Raw genomic sequence first — 18,241 nt, 5'->3', positions numbered from 1 at the left:
CCGTGTCTTTCCAGTTCTGTCTTCTTAGGTTATAGGCCCAGGAGTGTGCGGCTGGATCATCTCATACCTCAATGTTGACCTTGTAAAGGCAACTCCATGCTGTTCTCATTTGTGGCTCTCAACAGTTCAAGTCCCACTTAAGGTTTGGGGTCTGCCCTGCTCCACAACCGCTTCAGCATTTACGGTTTGTAGCTTTGTTGATGATGGTTCCTGTGACTGGTGTGCCCTGATACCTCTTTGTGGTTGGACTTGCATGCATCTCCTAGACCCTTGGAATTGAGCTTTCAGGGATGTAATTTATCTTCAAACTGCGTGGACAGCTTACCTCATCAAATTCTTGCTTGAAGTATGTGTCACATTTTGAAATATTTTGGCCACTACCTCTCTCAGGACATTTTGAGGGCAGGTTTCATTTACAGCCCTCCAGTACTTGTGCCTATGAAGTGACCATGAGCACAGGTTTACAAGCTGGTGTTGCAGGTAACGGCCAGAGAGCGGCAGCATTTCTGCGTCCACACTCTGGTAACGAGTGAAACAGACCTTCCTGCCAGTGGTGTTCCTCGGTTGTAAATTACAGTAGAATGTGTCTGGGGAGATCCCCCAAAGCTGATGTGTCCTTACTTACATTTCTGTTTAAACTTGAATTGATAGTTTTCTTTGGAGTACTATTCCATTGGGTAAACGGACCCCTTCTTCTTGGTGCCTTGTTCTGTTGATGGACACATTGGTTACTTGCACGCATTGCCTATGGTACATGTGGCTGCCGTGCAGGACGGCCAGTCTGTGTCTTTTCGATTTGGGGCTACTAAGGTGATAGGCCCATTGGCGGGCCTACCCAATGCCATGGTAGCTCAATTCGTACCTTTCAACGCACCTCCGTTCTGTTCACACTACGGGCTGTTACCAGGTCACATCCCACGAGCAGCTAAAGGGTACAGAGTTCTCTATCACCCCGTCAGCATTTTATGTTTGTAGACTTTGTTGCTGATGATCATACTGATGACTGTGCGTGAACGTATCTCTGGACGGGATTGGCATGGCTTTGTTAATTCCTGATGTTGAGCATGTCTCCATGCCCCTTTATTTAACACAAGAAAAAGAAAGAAAGAGAAGACAAAATGTGCATAAAAGGCGCCTCTTGAAATTGTCATTTTGAAATGTGCACGTCTTTTGAGGTTTTTCCTCGATTTGCGACCCAAGGAATTGCCTTGAGGGCAGGTGTCATTCACAGGCCTGCACTTATGTGGAATATGAAGCGACCATTCGCGCTGGGTTTAAAGCTGCTGTTTTCAGAAACGGCCACAAGGCGGCAGCAGTTCTCCTTTACTAAATGTGGTTACCAGGGCAACAGAGCCTCCATGGAAGTCGTGTTCTAGGTTGTAAATTAGAACGGAGTGTGCCAGGCAACAGCCCCTTAAGTTTGTGTCTCACTACTTCTTGTCCGTTTTTTAAATTGAATTTTATTTTTTTTAATCACAGCAAGTTAGATTGAAATGTTTTGCTTGTTGTCATTGTGAAAGATGTGGCTCTTTTACACATAAACATATATCGATTGTTCTTTGGATCCTTTTCCCATGTAGCTTACGACACAATGTTGAGTAGTCTTCTCTTGGTCTTCCGTAGGTCATTGGTAATTATATATTTCACCTGTGTTTGTGTAGCTCTGTTCAACCCGATTTCCTAATGTCTACAATCCTCACACCTTTCCACTGGTGAATCACAAGTGTGTCTGTTGAATCTGTGATTGCCTTTCTCTGTGGAAATATCTTCAGTGATATCAATGTTTAGGTAACAGCTACAAGTGATATCATCAGATATGTGTGTTTGGCTTTCTGACTTACTGCAAGTTCCGTGATTAACTCTAGACTGACCTCTGGTTCCGCTAATGCCATTGTTTCATGTTTTTCCTTAGCCAATATTCCATCCGTCCATGTCCCAGTTCTTCTTTGTCCACTTCTCCCGTGATGGACTTTTCGGTTGCTACCATTTCTTGGCTGTTGAAATACTGCTGCAATGCAGATTTGCCTGCCCGTGTCTTTCCAGTTCTGTCTTCTTAGGTTATAGGCCCAGGAGTGGGGCTGCTGGATCATCTCGTACCTCAATGTTGACCTTGTAAAGCAACTCCATGCTGTTCTCATTTGTGGCTCTCAACAGTGCAAGTCCCACTTAAGGTTGGGGCTCTGCACTTCTCCACAACCGCTTCAGCATTTACGGTTTGTAGCTTTGTTGCTGATGGTTCCTGTGACTGGTGTGCCCTGATACCTCTTTGTGGTTGGACTTGCATGCGTCTCCTTGACCCTTGGAGTTGAGCTTTCAGGGATGTAATTTTTCTTCAAACTGCGTGTACAGCTTACGTCATCAAATTCTTTGCTTGAAGTATGTGTCACATTTTGAAATATTTTGGCCACTACCTCTCTCAGGACATTTTGAGGGCAGGTTTCATTTACAGCCCTCCAGTACTTGTGCCTATGAAGTGACTATTAGCACAGGTTTACAAGCTGGTGTTGCAGGTAACGGCCAGAGGGCGGCAGCATTTCTGCGTCCCCACTCTGGTAACTAGTGAAACAGACCTTCCTGCCAGTGGTGTTCCTCGGTTGTAAAATACAGTGGAATGTGTCTGCAGAGATCCCCAAAAGCTGATGTGTCCTTCTGTTTAAGCTTGAATTGATAGTTTTCTTTGGAGTACTATTCCATTGGGTACACGGACCCCTTCTTCTTGGTGCCTTGTTCTGTTGATGGACACATTGTTTACTTGCAAGCCTTGCCTATGGTACATGTAGCTGCTGTGCAGGATGGCCAGCCTGTGTCTTTTCGATTTGGGGCTACTAAGGTGATAGGCCCATTGGCGGGCCTACCCGATGGCATGGTAGCTCAATTCGTACCTTTCAACGCACCTCCGTTCTGTTCACACTACGGGCTGTTACCAGGTCACATCCCACGAGCAGCTAGAGGGTACAGAGTTCTCTATCACCCCGTCAGCATTTTCTGTTTGTAGACTTTGTTGCTGATGATCATTCTGATGACTGTCGGTGAACGTATCTGTAGACGGGATTGGCATGGCTTTGTTAATTCCTGATGTTGAGCATGTCTCCATGCCCCTTTATTTAACACAAAAAAAAGAAAGAAAGAGAAGACAAAATGTGCATAAAAGGCGCCTCTTGAAATTGTCATTTTGAAACGTGCACATCTTTTGAGGTTTTTCTTCGATTTGCGACCCAAGGAATTGTCTTGAGGGCAGGTGTCATTCACAGGCCTGTACTTATGTGGAATATGAAGCGACCATTCGCGCTGGGTTTAAAGCTGCTGTTTTCAGAAACGGCCACAAGGCGGCAGCAGTTCTCCTTTACTAAATGTGGTTACCAGGGCAACAGAGCATCCATGGAAGTCGTGTTCTAGGTTGTAAATTAGAACGGAGTGTGCCAGGCAAAAGCCCCTTAAGTTTGTTTCTCACGACTTGTCCGTTTTTTAAATTGAATTTTATTTTTTTTAATCACAGCAAGTTTGATTGCAATGTTTTTCTTGTTGTCGCTGTGAAAGATGTGGCTCTTTTACACATAAGCATATATCGATTGTTCTTTGGATCCTTTTCTCATGTAGCTTCCGACACAATGTTGAGTACTCTTTTCTTGGTCTTCCGTAGGTCTTTGGTGATTATATATTTCACCTGTGTTTGTGTAGCTCTGTTCAACCCGATTTCCTAATGTCTACAATCCTCACACCTTTCCACTGGTGAATCACAAGTCTGTCTGTTGAATCTGTGATTGCCTTTCTCTGTGGAAATATCTTCAGTGATATCAACGTTTAGGTAACAGCTACAAGTGATATCATCGGATATGTGTCTTTGGATTTCTGACTTACTGCAAATTCTGTGATTAACTCTAGACTCACCTCTGGTGCCGCTAATGCCATTGTTTCATGTTTTTCCTTGGCCAATATTCCATCCGTCCATATCCCAGTTCTTCTTTGTCCACTTCTCCAGTGATGGACTTTTCGGTTGCTTCCATGTCTTGGCTGTTGTAATACTGCTGCAATGCAGATTTGCCTGCCCGTGTCTTTCCAGTTCTGTCTTCTTAGGTTATAGGCCCAGGAGTGGGGCTGCTGGATCATCTCGTACCTCAATGTTGACCTTGTAAAGGCAACTCCATGCTGTTCTCATTTATGGCTCTCAACAGTTCAAGTCCCACTTAAGGTTGGGGGTCTGCCCTTCTCCACAACCGCTTCAGCATTTACGGTTTGTAGCTTTGTTGCTGATGGTTCCTGTGACTGCTGTGCCCTGATACCTCTTTGTGGTTGGACTTGCATGCGTCTCCTACACCCTTGGAGTTGAGCTTTCAGGGATGTAATTTTTCTTCAAACTGCGTGGACAGCTTACCTCATCAAATTGTTTGCTTGAAGTATGTGTCACATTTTGAAATATTTTGGCCACTACCTCTCTCAGGACATTTTGAGAGCAGGTTTCATTTACAGCCCTCCAGTACTTGTGCCTATGAAGTGACCATGAGCACAGGTTTACAAGCTGGTGTTGCAGGTAACGGCCAGAGAGCGGCAGCATTTCTGCGTCCCCACTCTGGTAACGAGTGAAACAGACCTTCCTGCCAGTGGTGTTCCTCGGTTGTAAATTACAGTGGAATGTGTCTGGGGAGATCCCCCAAAGCTGATGTGTCCTTACTTACATTTCTGTTTAAACTTGAATTGATAGTTTTCTTTGGAGTACTATTCCATTGGGTACACGGACCCCTTCTTCTTGGTGCCTTGTTCTGTTGATGGACACATTGGTTACTTGCAAGCCTTGCCTATGGTACATGTGGCTGCCGTGCAGGACGGCCAGCCCGTGTCTTTTCGATTTGGGGCTACTAAGGTGATAGTCCCATTGGCGGGCCTACCCAATGCCATGGTAGCTCAATTCGTACCTTTCAACTCACCTCCGTTCTGTTCACACTACAGGCTGTTACCATGTCACATCCCACTAGCAGCTAGAGGGTACAGAGTTATCTTACACCCCGTCAATATTTGCTCTTTGTAGACTTTGTTGCTGATGATCATTCTGATGACTGTGGGTGAATGTATCTGTAGACGGGATTGGCATGGCTTTGTTAATTCCTGATGTTGAGCATGTCTCCATGCCCCTTTATGTAACACAAGAAAAAGAAAGAAAGAGAAGACAAAATGTGCCTAAAAGGTGCCTATTGAAGTTCTCATTTTGAAATATGCACGTCTTTTGAGGTTTTTCCTCGATTTGCTACCCAAGGAATTGTCTTGAGGGCAGGTGTCATTCATAGGCCTGCACTTATGTGGAATATGAAGCGACCATTCACGCTGGGTTTAAAGCTGCTGTTTTCAGAAACGGCCACAAGGCGGCAGCAGTTCTCCTTTACTAAATGTGGTTACCAGGGCAACAGAGCCTCCATGGAAGTCGTGTTCTAGGTTTTAAATTAGAACGGAGTGTGCCAGGCAAAAGCCCCTTATGTATGTGTCTCACTACTTGTCCGTTTTTTAAATTGAATTTTATTTTTTTTAATCACAGCAAGTTTGATTGCTATGTTTTGCTTGTTGTTGGTGTGAAAGATGTGGCTCTTTTACACATAAACATATATCGATTCTTCTTTGGATCCTTTTCCCATGTAGCTTACGACACAACGTTGAGTACTCTTCTCTTGGTCTTCCGTAGTTCTTTGGTGATTATATATTTCACCTGTGTTTGTGTAGCTCTGTTCAACCCGATTTCCTAATGTCTACAATCCTCACACCTTTCCACTGGTGAATCACAAGTCTGTCTGTTGAATCTGTGATTGCCTTTCTCTGTGGAAATATCTTCAGTGATATCAACGTTTAGGTAACAGCTACAAGTGATATCATCGGATATGTGTCTTTGGCTTTCTGACTTACTGCAAGTTCTGTGATTAACTGTAGACTCACCTCTGGTGCTGCTAATGCCATTGTTTCATGTTTTTCCCTGGCCAATATTCCATCCGTCCATGTCCCAGTTCTTCTTTGTCCACTTCTCCCGTGATGGGCTTTTTGGTTGCTTCCATGTCTTGGCTGTTGTAATACTGCTGCAATGCAGATTTGCCTGCCCGTGTCTTTCCAGTTCTGTCTTCTTAGCTTATAGGCCCAGGAGTGGGGCTGCTGGATCATCTCGTACCTCAATGTTGACCTTGTAAAGGCAACTCCATGCTGTTCTCATTTGTGGCTCTCAACAGTTCAAGTCCCACTTAAGGTTGGGGGTCTGCACTTCTCCACAACTGCTTCAGCATTTACGGTTTGTAGCTTTGTTGCTGATGGTTCCTGGAACTGATGTGCCCTGATACCTCTTTGTGGTTGGAGTTGCATGCGTCTCCTAGACCCTTGGAGTTGAGCTTTCAGGTTTGTAATTTTTCTTCAAACTGCGTGTACAGCTTACCTCATCAAATTCTTTGCTTAAAGTATGTGTCACATTTTGAAATATTTTGGCCACTACCTCTCTCAGGACATTTTGAGGGCAGGTTTCATTTACAGCCCTCCAGTACTTGTGCCTATGAAGTGACCATGAGCACAGGTTTACAAGCTGGTGTTGCAGGTAACGGCCAGAGAGCGGCAGCATTTCTGCGTCCCCACTCTGGTAACTAGTGAAACAGACCGTCCTGCCAGTGGTGTTCCTCGGTTGTAAATTACAGTGGAATGTGTCTGCGGAGATCCCCCAAAGCTGATGTGTCCTTACTTACATTTCTGTTTAAACTTGAATTGATAGTTTTCTTTGGAGTACTATTTCAGTGGGTACACGGACCCCTTCTCCTTGGTGCCTTGTTCTGTTGATGGACACAATGGTTACTTGCAAGCCTTGCCTATGGTACATGTGGCTGCCGTGCAGGACAGCCAGCCTGTGTCTTTTCGATTTGGGGCTACTAAGGTCATAGGCGCATTGGCACGCCTACCCGATGCCATGGTAGCTCAATTCGTACCTTTCAACGCACCTCCGTTCTGTTCACACTACGGGCTGTTACAGGGTCACATCCCACGAGCACCTAGAGGGTACAGAGATCTCTAAAACCCCGTCAGCATTTTCTCTTTGTAGACTTTGTTTCTGATGATCATTCTGACGTCTGTGGGTGAACGTATCTGTAGACGGGATTGGCATGGCTTTGTTAATTCCTGATGTTGAGCATGTCTCCATGCCCCTTTATTTAACACAAGAAAAAGAAAGAAAGAGAAGACAAAATGTGCATAAAAGGCGCCTCTTGAAATTGTCATTTTGAAATGTGCACGTCTTTTGAGGTTTTTCCTCGATTTGCGACCAAAGGAACTTTCTTGAGGGCAGGTGTCATTCACAGGCCTGCACTTATGTGGAATATCAAGCGACCATTCGCGCTGGGTTTAAAGCTGCTCTTTACAGAAACGGTCACAAGGCGGCAGCAGTTCTCCTTTACTAAATGTGGTTACCAGGGCAACAGAGTCACGACCATTAGCGCTGGGTTTAAAGCTGCTGTTTTCAGAATCGGACACAAGGTGGCAGCAGTTCTCCGTTAGTAAATGTGGTTACCAGGGCAACAGAGCCTCCATGGAAGTCCTGTTCTAGGTTGTAAATTAGAACGGCGTGTGCCAGGCAAAAGCCACTTAAGTTTGTGTCTCACTATTTCTTGTCCGGTTTTTAAATTGAATTTTATTTTATTTTTTAATCACAGCATGTTTCATTGCAATGTTTTGCTTGTTGTCGGTGTGAAAGATGTGGCTCTTTTACACATAAACATATATCGATTGTTCTTTGGATCCTTTTCCCATGTAGCTTACGACACAATGTTGAGTACTCTTCTCTTGGTTTTCCGTAGGTCTTTGGTGATTATATATTTCACCTGTGTTTGTTTAGCTCTGTTCAACCTGATTTCCTAATGTCTACAATCCTCACACCTTTCCACTGGTGAATCACAAGTCTGTCTGTTGAATCTGTGATTGCCTTTCTCTGTGGAAATATCTCCAGTGATATCAACGTTTAGGTAACAGCTACAAGTGATATCATCGGATATGTGTCTTTGGATTTCTGACTTACTGCAAATTCTGTGATTAACTCTAGACTCACCTCTGGTGCCGCTAATGCCATTGTTTCATGTTTTTCCTTAGCCAATATTCCATCCGTCCATGTCCCAGTTCTTCTTTGTCCACTTCTCCAGTGATGGACTTTTCGGTTGCTTCCATGTCTTGGCTGTTGTAATACTGCTGCAATGCAGATTTGCCTGCCCGTGTCTTTCCAGTTCTGTCTTCTTAGTTTATAGGCCCAGGAGTGGGCGGCTGGATCATCTCATACCTCAATGTTGACCTTGTAAAGGCAACTCCATGCTGTTCTCATTTATGGCTCTCAACAGTTCAAGTCCCACTTAAGGTTGGGGGTCTGCCCTTCTCCACAACCGCTTCAGCATTTACGGTTTGTAGCTTTGTTGCTGATGGTTCCTGTGACTGCTGTGCCCTGATACCTCTTTGTGGTTGGACTTGCATGCGTCTCCTAGACCCTTGGAGTTGAGCTTTCAGGGATGTAATTTTTCTTCAAACTGCGTGGACAGCTTACCTCATCAAATTCTTTGCTTGAAGTATGTGTCACATTTTGAAATATTTTGGCCACTACCTCTCTCAGGACATTTTGAGGGCAGGTTTCATTTACAGCCCTCCAGTACTTGTGCCTATGAAGTGACCATGAGCACAGGTTTACAAGCTGGTGTTGCAGGTAACGGCCAGAGAGCGGCAGCATTTCTGCGTCCCCACTCTGGTAGCGAGTGAAACAGACCTTCCTGCCAGTAGTGTTCCTCGGTTGTAAATTACAGTGCAATGTGTCTGGGGAGATCCCCCAAAGCTGATGTGTCCTTACTTACATTTCTGTTTAAACTTGAATTGATAGTTTTCTTTGGAGTACTATTCCATTGGGTACACGGACACCTTCTTCTTGGTGCCTTGTTCTGTTGATGGACACATTGGTTACTTGCAAGCCTTGCCTATGGTACATGTGGCTGCCGTGCAGGACGGCCAGCCTGTGTCTTTTCGGTTTGGGGCTACTAAGGTGATAGGCCCATTGGCGGGCCTACCCGATGCCATGGTAGCTCAATTCGTACCTTTCAACGCACCTCCGTTCTGTTCACACTACGGGCTGTTACCAGTTCACATCCCACGAGCAGCTAGAGGGTACAGAGTTCTCTAACACCCCGTCAACATTTGCTCTTTGTAGACTTTGTTGCTGATGATCATTCTGACGACTGTGGGTGAACGTATCTGTAGACGGGATTGGCATGGCTTTGTTAATTCCTGATGTTGAGCATGTCTCCATGCCCCTTTATTTAACACAAGAAAAAGAAAGAAAGAGAAGACAAAATGTGCATAAAAGGCGCCTCTTGAAATTGTCATTTTGAAATGTGCACGTCTTTTGAGGTTTTTCCTCGATTTGCGAACAAAGGAACTTTCCTGAGGGCAGGTGTCATTCACAGGCCTGCACTTATGTGGAATATCAAGCGACCATTCGCGCTGGGTTTAAAGCTGCTCTTTACAGAAACGGTCACAAGGCGGCAGCAGTTCTCCTTTACTAAATGTGGTTACCAGGGCAACAGAGTCACGACCATTAGCGCTGGGTTTAAAGCTGCTGTTTTCAGAATCGGACACAAGGTGGCAGCAGTTCTCCGTTAGTAAATGTGGTTACCAGGGCAACAGAGCCTCCATGGAAGTCCTGTTCTAGGTTGTAAATTAGAACGGAGTGTGCCAGGCAAAAGCCACTTAAGTTTGTGTCTCACTATTTCTTGTCCGGTTTTTAAATTGAATTTTATTTTATTTTTTAATCACAGCATGTTTGATTGCAATGTTTTGCTTGTTGTCGGTGTGAAAGATGTGGCTCTTTTACACATAAACATATATTGATTGTTCTTTGGATCCTTTTCCCATGTAGCTTACGACACAATGTTGAGTACTCTTCTCTTGGTTTTCCGTAGGTCTTTGGTGAGTATATATTTCACCTGTGTTTGTTTAGCTCTGTTCAACCTGATTTCCTAATGTCTACAATCCTCACACCTTTCCACTGGTGAATCACAAGTCTGTCTGTTGAATCTGTGATTGCCTTTCTCTGTGGAAATATCTCCAGTGATATCAACGTTTAGGTAACAGCTACAAGTGATATCATCGGATATGTGTCTTTGGATTTCTGACTTACTGCAAATTCTGTGATTAACTCTAGACTCACCTCTGGTGCCGCTAATGCCATTGTTTCATGTTTTTCCTTGGCCAATATTCCATCCGTCCATGTCCCAGTTCTTCTTTGTCCACTTCACCAGTGATGGACTTTTCGGTTGCTTCCATGTCTTGGCTGTTGTAATACTGCTGCAATGCAGATTTGCCTGCCCGTGTCTTTCCAGTTCTGTCTTCTTAGGTTATAGGCCCAGGAGTGTGCGGCTGGATCATCTCATACCTCAATGTTGACCTTGTAAAGGCAACTACATGCTGTTCTCATTTGTGGCTCTCAACAGTTCAAGTCCCACTTAAGGTTTGGGGTCTGCCCTGCTCCACAACCACTTCAGCATTTACGGTTTGTAGCTTTGTTGATGATGGTTCCTGTGACTGGTGTGCCCTGATACCTCTTTGTGGTTGGACTTGCATGCATCTCCTAGACCCTTGGAGTTGAGCTTTCAGGGATGTAATTTATCTTCAAACTGCGTGGACAGCTTACCTCATCAAATTCTTGCTTGAAGTATGTGTCACATTTTGAAATATTTTGGCCACTACCTCTCTCAGGACATTTTGAGGGCAGGTTTCATTTACAGCCCTCCAGTACTTGTGCCTATGAAGTGACCATGAGCACAGGTTTACAAGCTGGTGTTGCAGGTAACGGCCAGAGAGCGGCAGCATTTCTGCGTCCACACTCTGGTAACGAGTGAAACAGACCTTCCTGCCAGTGGTGTTCCTCGGTTGTAAATTACAGTAGAATGTGTCTGGGGAGATCCCCCAAAGCTGATGTGTCCTTACTTACATTTCTGTTTAAACTTGAATTGATAGTTTTCTTTGGAGTACTATTCCATTGGGTACACGGACCCCTTCTTCTTGGTGCCTTGTTCTGTTGATGGACACATTGGTTACTTGCACGCATTGCCTATGGTACATGTGGCTGCCGTGCAGGACGGCCAGTCTGTGTCTTTTCGATTTGGGGCTACTAAGGTGATAGGCCCATTGGCGGGCCTACCCAATGCCATGGTAGCTCAATTCGTACCTTTCAACGCACCTCCGTTCTGTTCACACTACGGGCTGTTACCAGGTCACATCCCACGAGCAGCTAAAGGGTACAGAGTTCTCTATCACCCCGTCAGCATTTTATGTTTGTAGACTTTGTTGCTGATGATCATACTGATGACTGTGCGTGAACGTATCTCTGGACGGGATTGGCATGGCTTTGTTAATTCCTGATGTTGAGCATGTCTCCATGCCCCTTTATTTAACACAAGAAAAAGAAAGAAAGAGAAGACAAAATGTGCATAAAAGGCGCCTCTTGAAATTGTCATTTTGAAATGTGCACGTCTTTTGAGGTTTTTCCTCGATTTGCGACCCAAGGAATTGCCTTGAGGGCAGGTGTCATTCACAGGCCTGCACTTATGTGGAATATGAAGCGACCATTCGCGCTGGGTTTAAAGCTGCTGTTTTCAGAAACGGCCACAAGGCGGCAGCAGTTCTCCTTTACTAAATGTGGTTACCAGGGCAACAGAGCCTCCATGGAAGTCGTGTTCTAGGTTGTAAATTAGAACGGAGTGTGCCAGGCAACAGCCCCTTAAGTTTGTGTCTCACTACTTCTTGTCCGTTTTTTAAATTGAATTTTATTTTTTTTAATCACAGCAAGTTAGATTGAAATGTTTTGCTTGTTGTCATTGTGAAAGATGTGGCTCTTTTACACATAAACATATATCGATTGTTCTTTGGATCCTTTTCCCATGTAGCTTACGACACAATGTTGAGTACTCTTCTCTTGGTCTTCCGTAGGTCATTGGTAATTAGATATTTCACCAGTGTTTGTGTAGCTCTGTTCAACCCGATTTCCTAATGTCTACAATCCTCACACCTTTCCACTGGTGAATCACAAGTGTGTCTGTTGAATCTGTGATTGCCTTTCTCTGTGGAAATATCTTCAGTGATATCAATGTTTAGGTAACAGCTACAAGTGATATCATCAGATATGTGTGTTTGGCTTTCTGACTTACTGCAAGTTCCGTGATTAACTCTAGACTGACCTCTGGTTCCGCTAATGCCATTGTTTCATGTTTTTCCTTAGCCAATATTCCATCCGTCCATGTCCCAGTTCTTCTTTGTCCACTTCTCCCGTGATGGACTTTTCGGTTGCTTCCATTTCTTGGCTGTTGTAATACTGCTGCAATGCAGATTTGCCTGCCCGTGTCTTTCCAGTTCTGTCTTCTTAGGTTATAGGCCCAGGAGTGGGGCTGCTGGATCATCTCGTACCTCAATGTTGACCTTGTAAAGCAACTCCATGCTGTTCTCATTTGTGGCTCTCAACAGTGCAAGTCCCACTTAAGGTTGGGGCTCTGCACTTCTCCACAACCGCTTCAGCATTTACGGTTTGTAGCTTTGTTGCTGATGGTTCCTGTGACTGGTGTGCCCTGATACCTCTTTGTGGTTGGACTTGCATGCGTCTCCTTGACCCTTGGAGTTGAGCTTTCAGGGATGTAATTTTTCTTCAAACTGCGTGGACAGCTTACCTCATCAAATTCTTTGCTTGAAGTATGTGTCACATTTTGAAATATTTTGGCCACTACCTCTCTCAGGACATTTTGAGGGCAGGTTTCATTTACAGCCCTCCAGTACTTGTGCCTATGAAGTGACTATTAGCACAGGTTTACAAGCTGGTGTTGCAGGTAACGGCCAGAGGGCGGCAGCATTTCTGCGTCCCCACTCTGGTAACTAGTGAAACAGACCGTCCTGCCAGTGGTGTTCCTCGGTTGTAAATTACAGTGGAATGTGTCTGCAGAGATCCCCAAAAGCTGATGTGTCCTTCTGTTTAAGCTTGAATTGATAGTTTTCTTTGGAGTACTATTCCATTGGGTACACGGACCCCTTCTTCTTGGTGCCTTGTTCTGTTGATGGACACATTGTTTACTTGCAAGCCTTGCCTATGGTACATGTAGCTGCTGTGCAGGATGGCCAGCCTGTGTCTTTTCGATTTGGGGCTACTAAGGTGATAGGCCCATTGGCGGGCCTACCCGATGGCATGGTAGCTCAATTCGTACCTTTCAACGCACCTCCGTTCTGTTCACACTACGGGCTGTTACCAGGTCACATCCCACGAGCAGCTAGAGGGTACAGAGTTCTCTATCACCCCGTCAGCATTTTCTGTTTGTAGACTTTGTTGCTGATGATCATTCTGATGACTGTCGGTGAACGTATCTGTAGACGGGATTGGCATGGCTTTGTTAATTCCTGATGTTGAGCATGTCTCCATGCCCCTTTATTTAACACAAGAAAAAGAAAGAAAGAGAAGACAAAATGTGCATAAAAGGCGCCTCTTGAAATTGTCATTTTGAAACGTGCACATCTTTTGAGGTTTTTCTTCGATTTGCGACCCAAGGAATTGTCTTGAGGGCAGGTGTCATTCACAGGCCTGTACTTATGTGGAATATGAAGCGACCATTCGCGCTGGGTTTAAAGCTGCTGTTTTCAGAAACGGCCACAAGGCGGCAGCAGTTCTCCTTTACTAAATGTGGTTACCAGGGCAACAGAGCATCCATGGAAGTCGTGTTCTAGGTTGTAAATTAGAACGGAGTGTGCCAGGCAAAAGCCCCTTAAGTTTGTTTCTCACGACTTGTCCGTTTTTTAAATTGAATTTTATTTTTTTTAATCACAGCAAGTTTGATTGCAATGTTTTTCTTGTTGTCGCTGTGAAAGATGTGGCTCTTTTACACATAAGCATATATCGATTGTTCTTTGGATCCTTTTCTCATGTAGCTTCCGACACAATGTTGAGTACTCTTTTCTTGGTCTTCCGTAGGTCTTTGGTGATTATATATTTCACCTGTGTTTGTGTAGCTCTGTTCAACCCGATTTCCTAATGTCTACAATCCTCACACCTTTCCACTGGTGAATCACAAGTCTGTCTGTTGAATCTGTGATTGCCTTTCTCTGTGGAAATATCTTCAGTGATATCAACGTTTAGGTAACAGCTACAAGTGATATCATCGGATATGTGTCTTTGGATTTCTGACTTACTGCAAATTCTGTGATTAACTCTAGACTCACCTCTGGTGCCGCTAATGCCATTGTTTCATGTTTTTCCTTGGCCAATATTCCATCCGTCCATATCCCAGTTCTTCTTTGTCCACTTCTCCAGTGATGGACTTTTCGGTTGCTTCCATGTCTTGGCTGTTGTAATACTGCTGCAATGCAGATTTGCCTGCCCGTGTCTTTCCAGTTCTGTCTTCTTAGGTTATAGGCCCAGGAGTGGGGCTGCTGGATCATCTCGTACCTCAATGTTGACCTTGTAAAGGCAACTCCATGCTGTTCTCATTTATGGCTCTCAACAGTTCAAGTCCCACTTAAGGTTGGGGGTCTGCCCTTCTCCACAACCGCTTCAGCATTTACGGTTTGTAGCTTTGTTGCTGATGGTTCCTGTGACTGGTGTGCCCTGATACCTCTTTGTGGTTGGACTTGCATGCGTCTCCTACACCCTTGGAGTTGAGCTTTCAGGGATGTAATTTTTCTTCAAACTGCGTGGACAGCTTACCTCATCAAATTGTTTGCTTGAAGTATGTGTCACATTTTGAAATATTTTGGCCACTACCTCTCTCAGGACATTTTGAGAGCAGGTTTCATTTACAGCCCTCCAGTACTTGTGCCTATGAAGTGACCATGAGCACAGGTTTACAAGCTGGTGTTGCAGGTAACGGCCAGAGAGCGGCAGCATTTCTGCGTCCCCACTCTGGTAACGAGTGAAACAGACCTTCCTGCCAGTGGTGTTCCTCGGTTGTAAATTACAGTGGAATGTGTCTGGGGAGATCCCCCAAAGCTGATGTGTCCTTACTTACATTTCTGTTTAAACTTGAATTGATAGTTTTCTTTGGAGTACTATTCCATTGGGTACACGGACCCCTTCTTCTTGGTGCCTTGTTCTGTTGATGGACACATTGGTTACTTGCAAGCCTTGCCTATGGAAATGTGGCTGCCGTGCAGGACGGCCAGCCCGTGTCTTTTCGATTTGGGGCTACTAAGGTGATAGTCCCATTGGCGGGCCTACCCAATGCCATGGTAGCTCAATTCGTACCTTTCAACTCACCTCCGTTCTGTTCACACTACAGGCTGTTACCATGTCACATCCCACTAGCAGCTAGAGGGTACAGAGTTATCTTACACCCCGTCAACATTTGCTCTTTGTAGACTTTGTTGCTGATGATCATTCTGATGACTGTGGGTGAACGTATCTGTAGACGGGATTGGCATGGCTTTGTTAATTCCTGATGTTGAGCATGTCTCCATGCCCCTTTATGTAACACAAGAAAAAGAAAGAAAGAGAAGACAAAATGTGCCTAAAAGGTGCCTATTGAAGTTCTCATTTTGAAATATGCACGTCTTTTGAGGTTTTTCCTCGATTTGCTACCCAAGGAATTGTCTTGAGGGCAGGTGTCATTCATAGGCCTGCACATATGTGGAATATGAAGCGACCATTCACGCTGGCTTTAAAGCTGCTGTTTTCAGAAACGGCCACAAGGCGGCAGCAGTTCTCCTTTACTAAATGTGGTTACCAGGGCAACAGAGCCTCCATGGAAGTCGTGTTCTAGGTTGTAAATTAGAACGGAGTGTGCCAGGCAAAAGCCCCTTATGTATGTGTCTCACTACTTGTCCGTTTTTTAAATTGAATTTTATTTTTTTTAATCACAGCAAGTTTGATTGCTATGTTTTGCTTGTTGTCGGTGTGAAAGATGTGGCTCTTTTACACATAAACATATATCGATTCTTCTTTGGATCCTTTTCCCATGTAGCTTACGACACAACGTTGAGTACTCTTCTCTTGGTCTTCCGTAGTTCTTTGGTGATTATATATTTCACCTGTGTTTGTGTAGCTCTGTTCAACCCGATTTCCTAATGTCTACAATCCTCACACCTTTCCACTGGTGAATCACAAGTCTGTCTGTTGAATCTGTGATTGCCTTTCTCTGTGGAAATATCTTCAGTGATATCAACGTTTAGGTAACAGCTACAAGTGATATCATCGGATATGTGTCTTTGGCTTTCTGACTTACTGCAAGTTCTGTGATTAACTGTAGACTCACCTCTGGTGCTGCTAATGCCATTGTTTCATGTTTTTCCCTGGCCAATATTCCATCCGTCCATGTCCCAGTTCTTCTTTGTCCACTTCTCCGGTGATGGGCTTTTTGGTTGCTTCCATGTCTTGGCTGTTGTAATACTGCTGCAATGCAGATTTGCCTGCCCGTGTCTTTCCAGTTCTGTCTTCTTAGCTTATAGGCCCAGGAGTGGGGCTGCTGGATCATCTCGTACCTCAATGTTGACCTTGTAAAGGCAACTCCATGCTGTTCTCATTTGTGGCTCTCAACAGTTCAAGTCCCACTTAAGGTTGGGGGTCTGCACTTCTCCACAACTGCTTCAGCATTTACGGTTTGTAGCTTTGTTGCTGATGGTTCCTGGAACTGATGTGCCCTGATACCTCTTTGTGGTTGGAGTTGCATGCGTCTCCTAGACCCTTGGAGTTGAGCTTTCAGGTTTGTAATTTTTCTTCAAACTGCGTGTACAGCTTACCTCATCAAATTCTTTGCTTAAAGTATGTGTCACATTTTGAAATATTTTGGCCACTACCTCTCTCAGGACATTTTGAGGGCAGGTTTCATTTACAGCCCTCCAGTACTTGTGCCTATGAAGTGACCATGAGCACAGGTTTACAAGCTGGTGTTGCAGGTAACGGCCAGAGAGCGGCAGCATTTCTGCGTCCCCACTCTGGTAACTAGTGAAACAGACCGTCCTGCCAGTGGTGTTCCTCGGTTGTAAATTACAGTGGAATGTGTCTGCGGAGATCCCCCAAAGCTGATGTGTCCTTACTTACATTTCTGTTTAAACTTGAATTGATAGTTTTCTTTGGAGTACTATTTCAGTGGGTACACGGACCCCTTCTCCTTGGTGCCTTGTTCTGTTGATGGACACAATGGTTACTTGCAAGCCTTGCCTATGGTACATGTGGCTGCCGTGCAGGACAGCCAGCCTGTGTCTTTTCGATTTGGGGCTACTAAGGTCATAGGCACATTGGCACGCCTACCCGATGCCATGGTAGCTCAATTCGTACCTTTCAACGCACCTCCGTTCTGTTCACACTACGGGCTGTTACAGGGTCACATCCCACGAGCACCTAGAGGGTACAGAGATCTCTAAAACCCCGTCAGCATTTTCTCTTTGTAGACTTTGTTTCTGATGATCATTCTGACGTCTGTGGGTGAACGTATCTGTAGACGGGATTGGCATGGCTTTGTTAATTCCTGATGTTGAGCATGTCTCCATGCCCCTTTATTTAACACAAGAAAAAGAAAGAAAGAGAAGACAAAATGTGCATAAAAGGCGCCTCTTGAAATTGTCATTTTGAAATGTGCACGTCTTTTGAGGTTTTTCCTCGATTTGCGACCAAAGGAACTTTCTTGAGGGCAGGTGTCATTCACAGGCCTGCACTTATGTGGAATATCAAGCGACCATTCGCGCTGGGTTTAAAGCTGCTCTTTACAGAAACGGTCACAAGGCGGCAGCAGTTCTCCTTTACTAAATGTGGTTACCAGGGCAACAGAGTCACGACCATTAGCGCTGGGTTTAAAGCTGCTGTTTTCAGAATCGGACACAAGGTGGCAGCAGTTCTCCGTTAGTAAATGTGGTTACCAGGGCAACAGAGCCTCCATGGAAGTCCTGTTCTAGGTTGTAAATTAGAACGGCGTGTGCCAGGCAAAAGCCACTTAAGTTTGTGTCTCACTATTTCTTGTCTGGTTTTTAAATTGAATTTTATTTTATTTTTTAATCACAGCATGTTTGATTGCAATGTTTTGCTTGTTGTCGGTGTGAAAGATGTGGCTCTTTTACACATAAACATATATCGATTGTTCTTTGGATCCTTTTCCCATGTAGCTTACGACACAATGTTGAGTACTCTTCTCTTGGTTTTCCGTAGGTCTTTGGTGATTATATATTTCACCTGTGTTTGTTTAGCTCTGTTCAACCTGATTTCCTAATGTCTACAATCCTCACACCTTTCCACTGGTGAATCACA

The sequence above is a fragment of the Kogia breviceps genome, chromosome 4, assembly GCF_026419965.1.
Source record: "Kogia breviceps isolate mKogBre1 chromosome 4, mKogBre1 haplotype 1, whole genome shotgun sequence".
Lineage (NCBI taxonomy): Eukaryota > Metazoa > Chordata > Mammalia > Artiodactyla > Physeteridae > Kogia > Kogia breviceps.
This window is presented reverse-complemented; position numbering follows the sequence as displayed.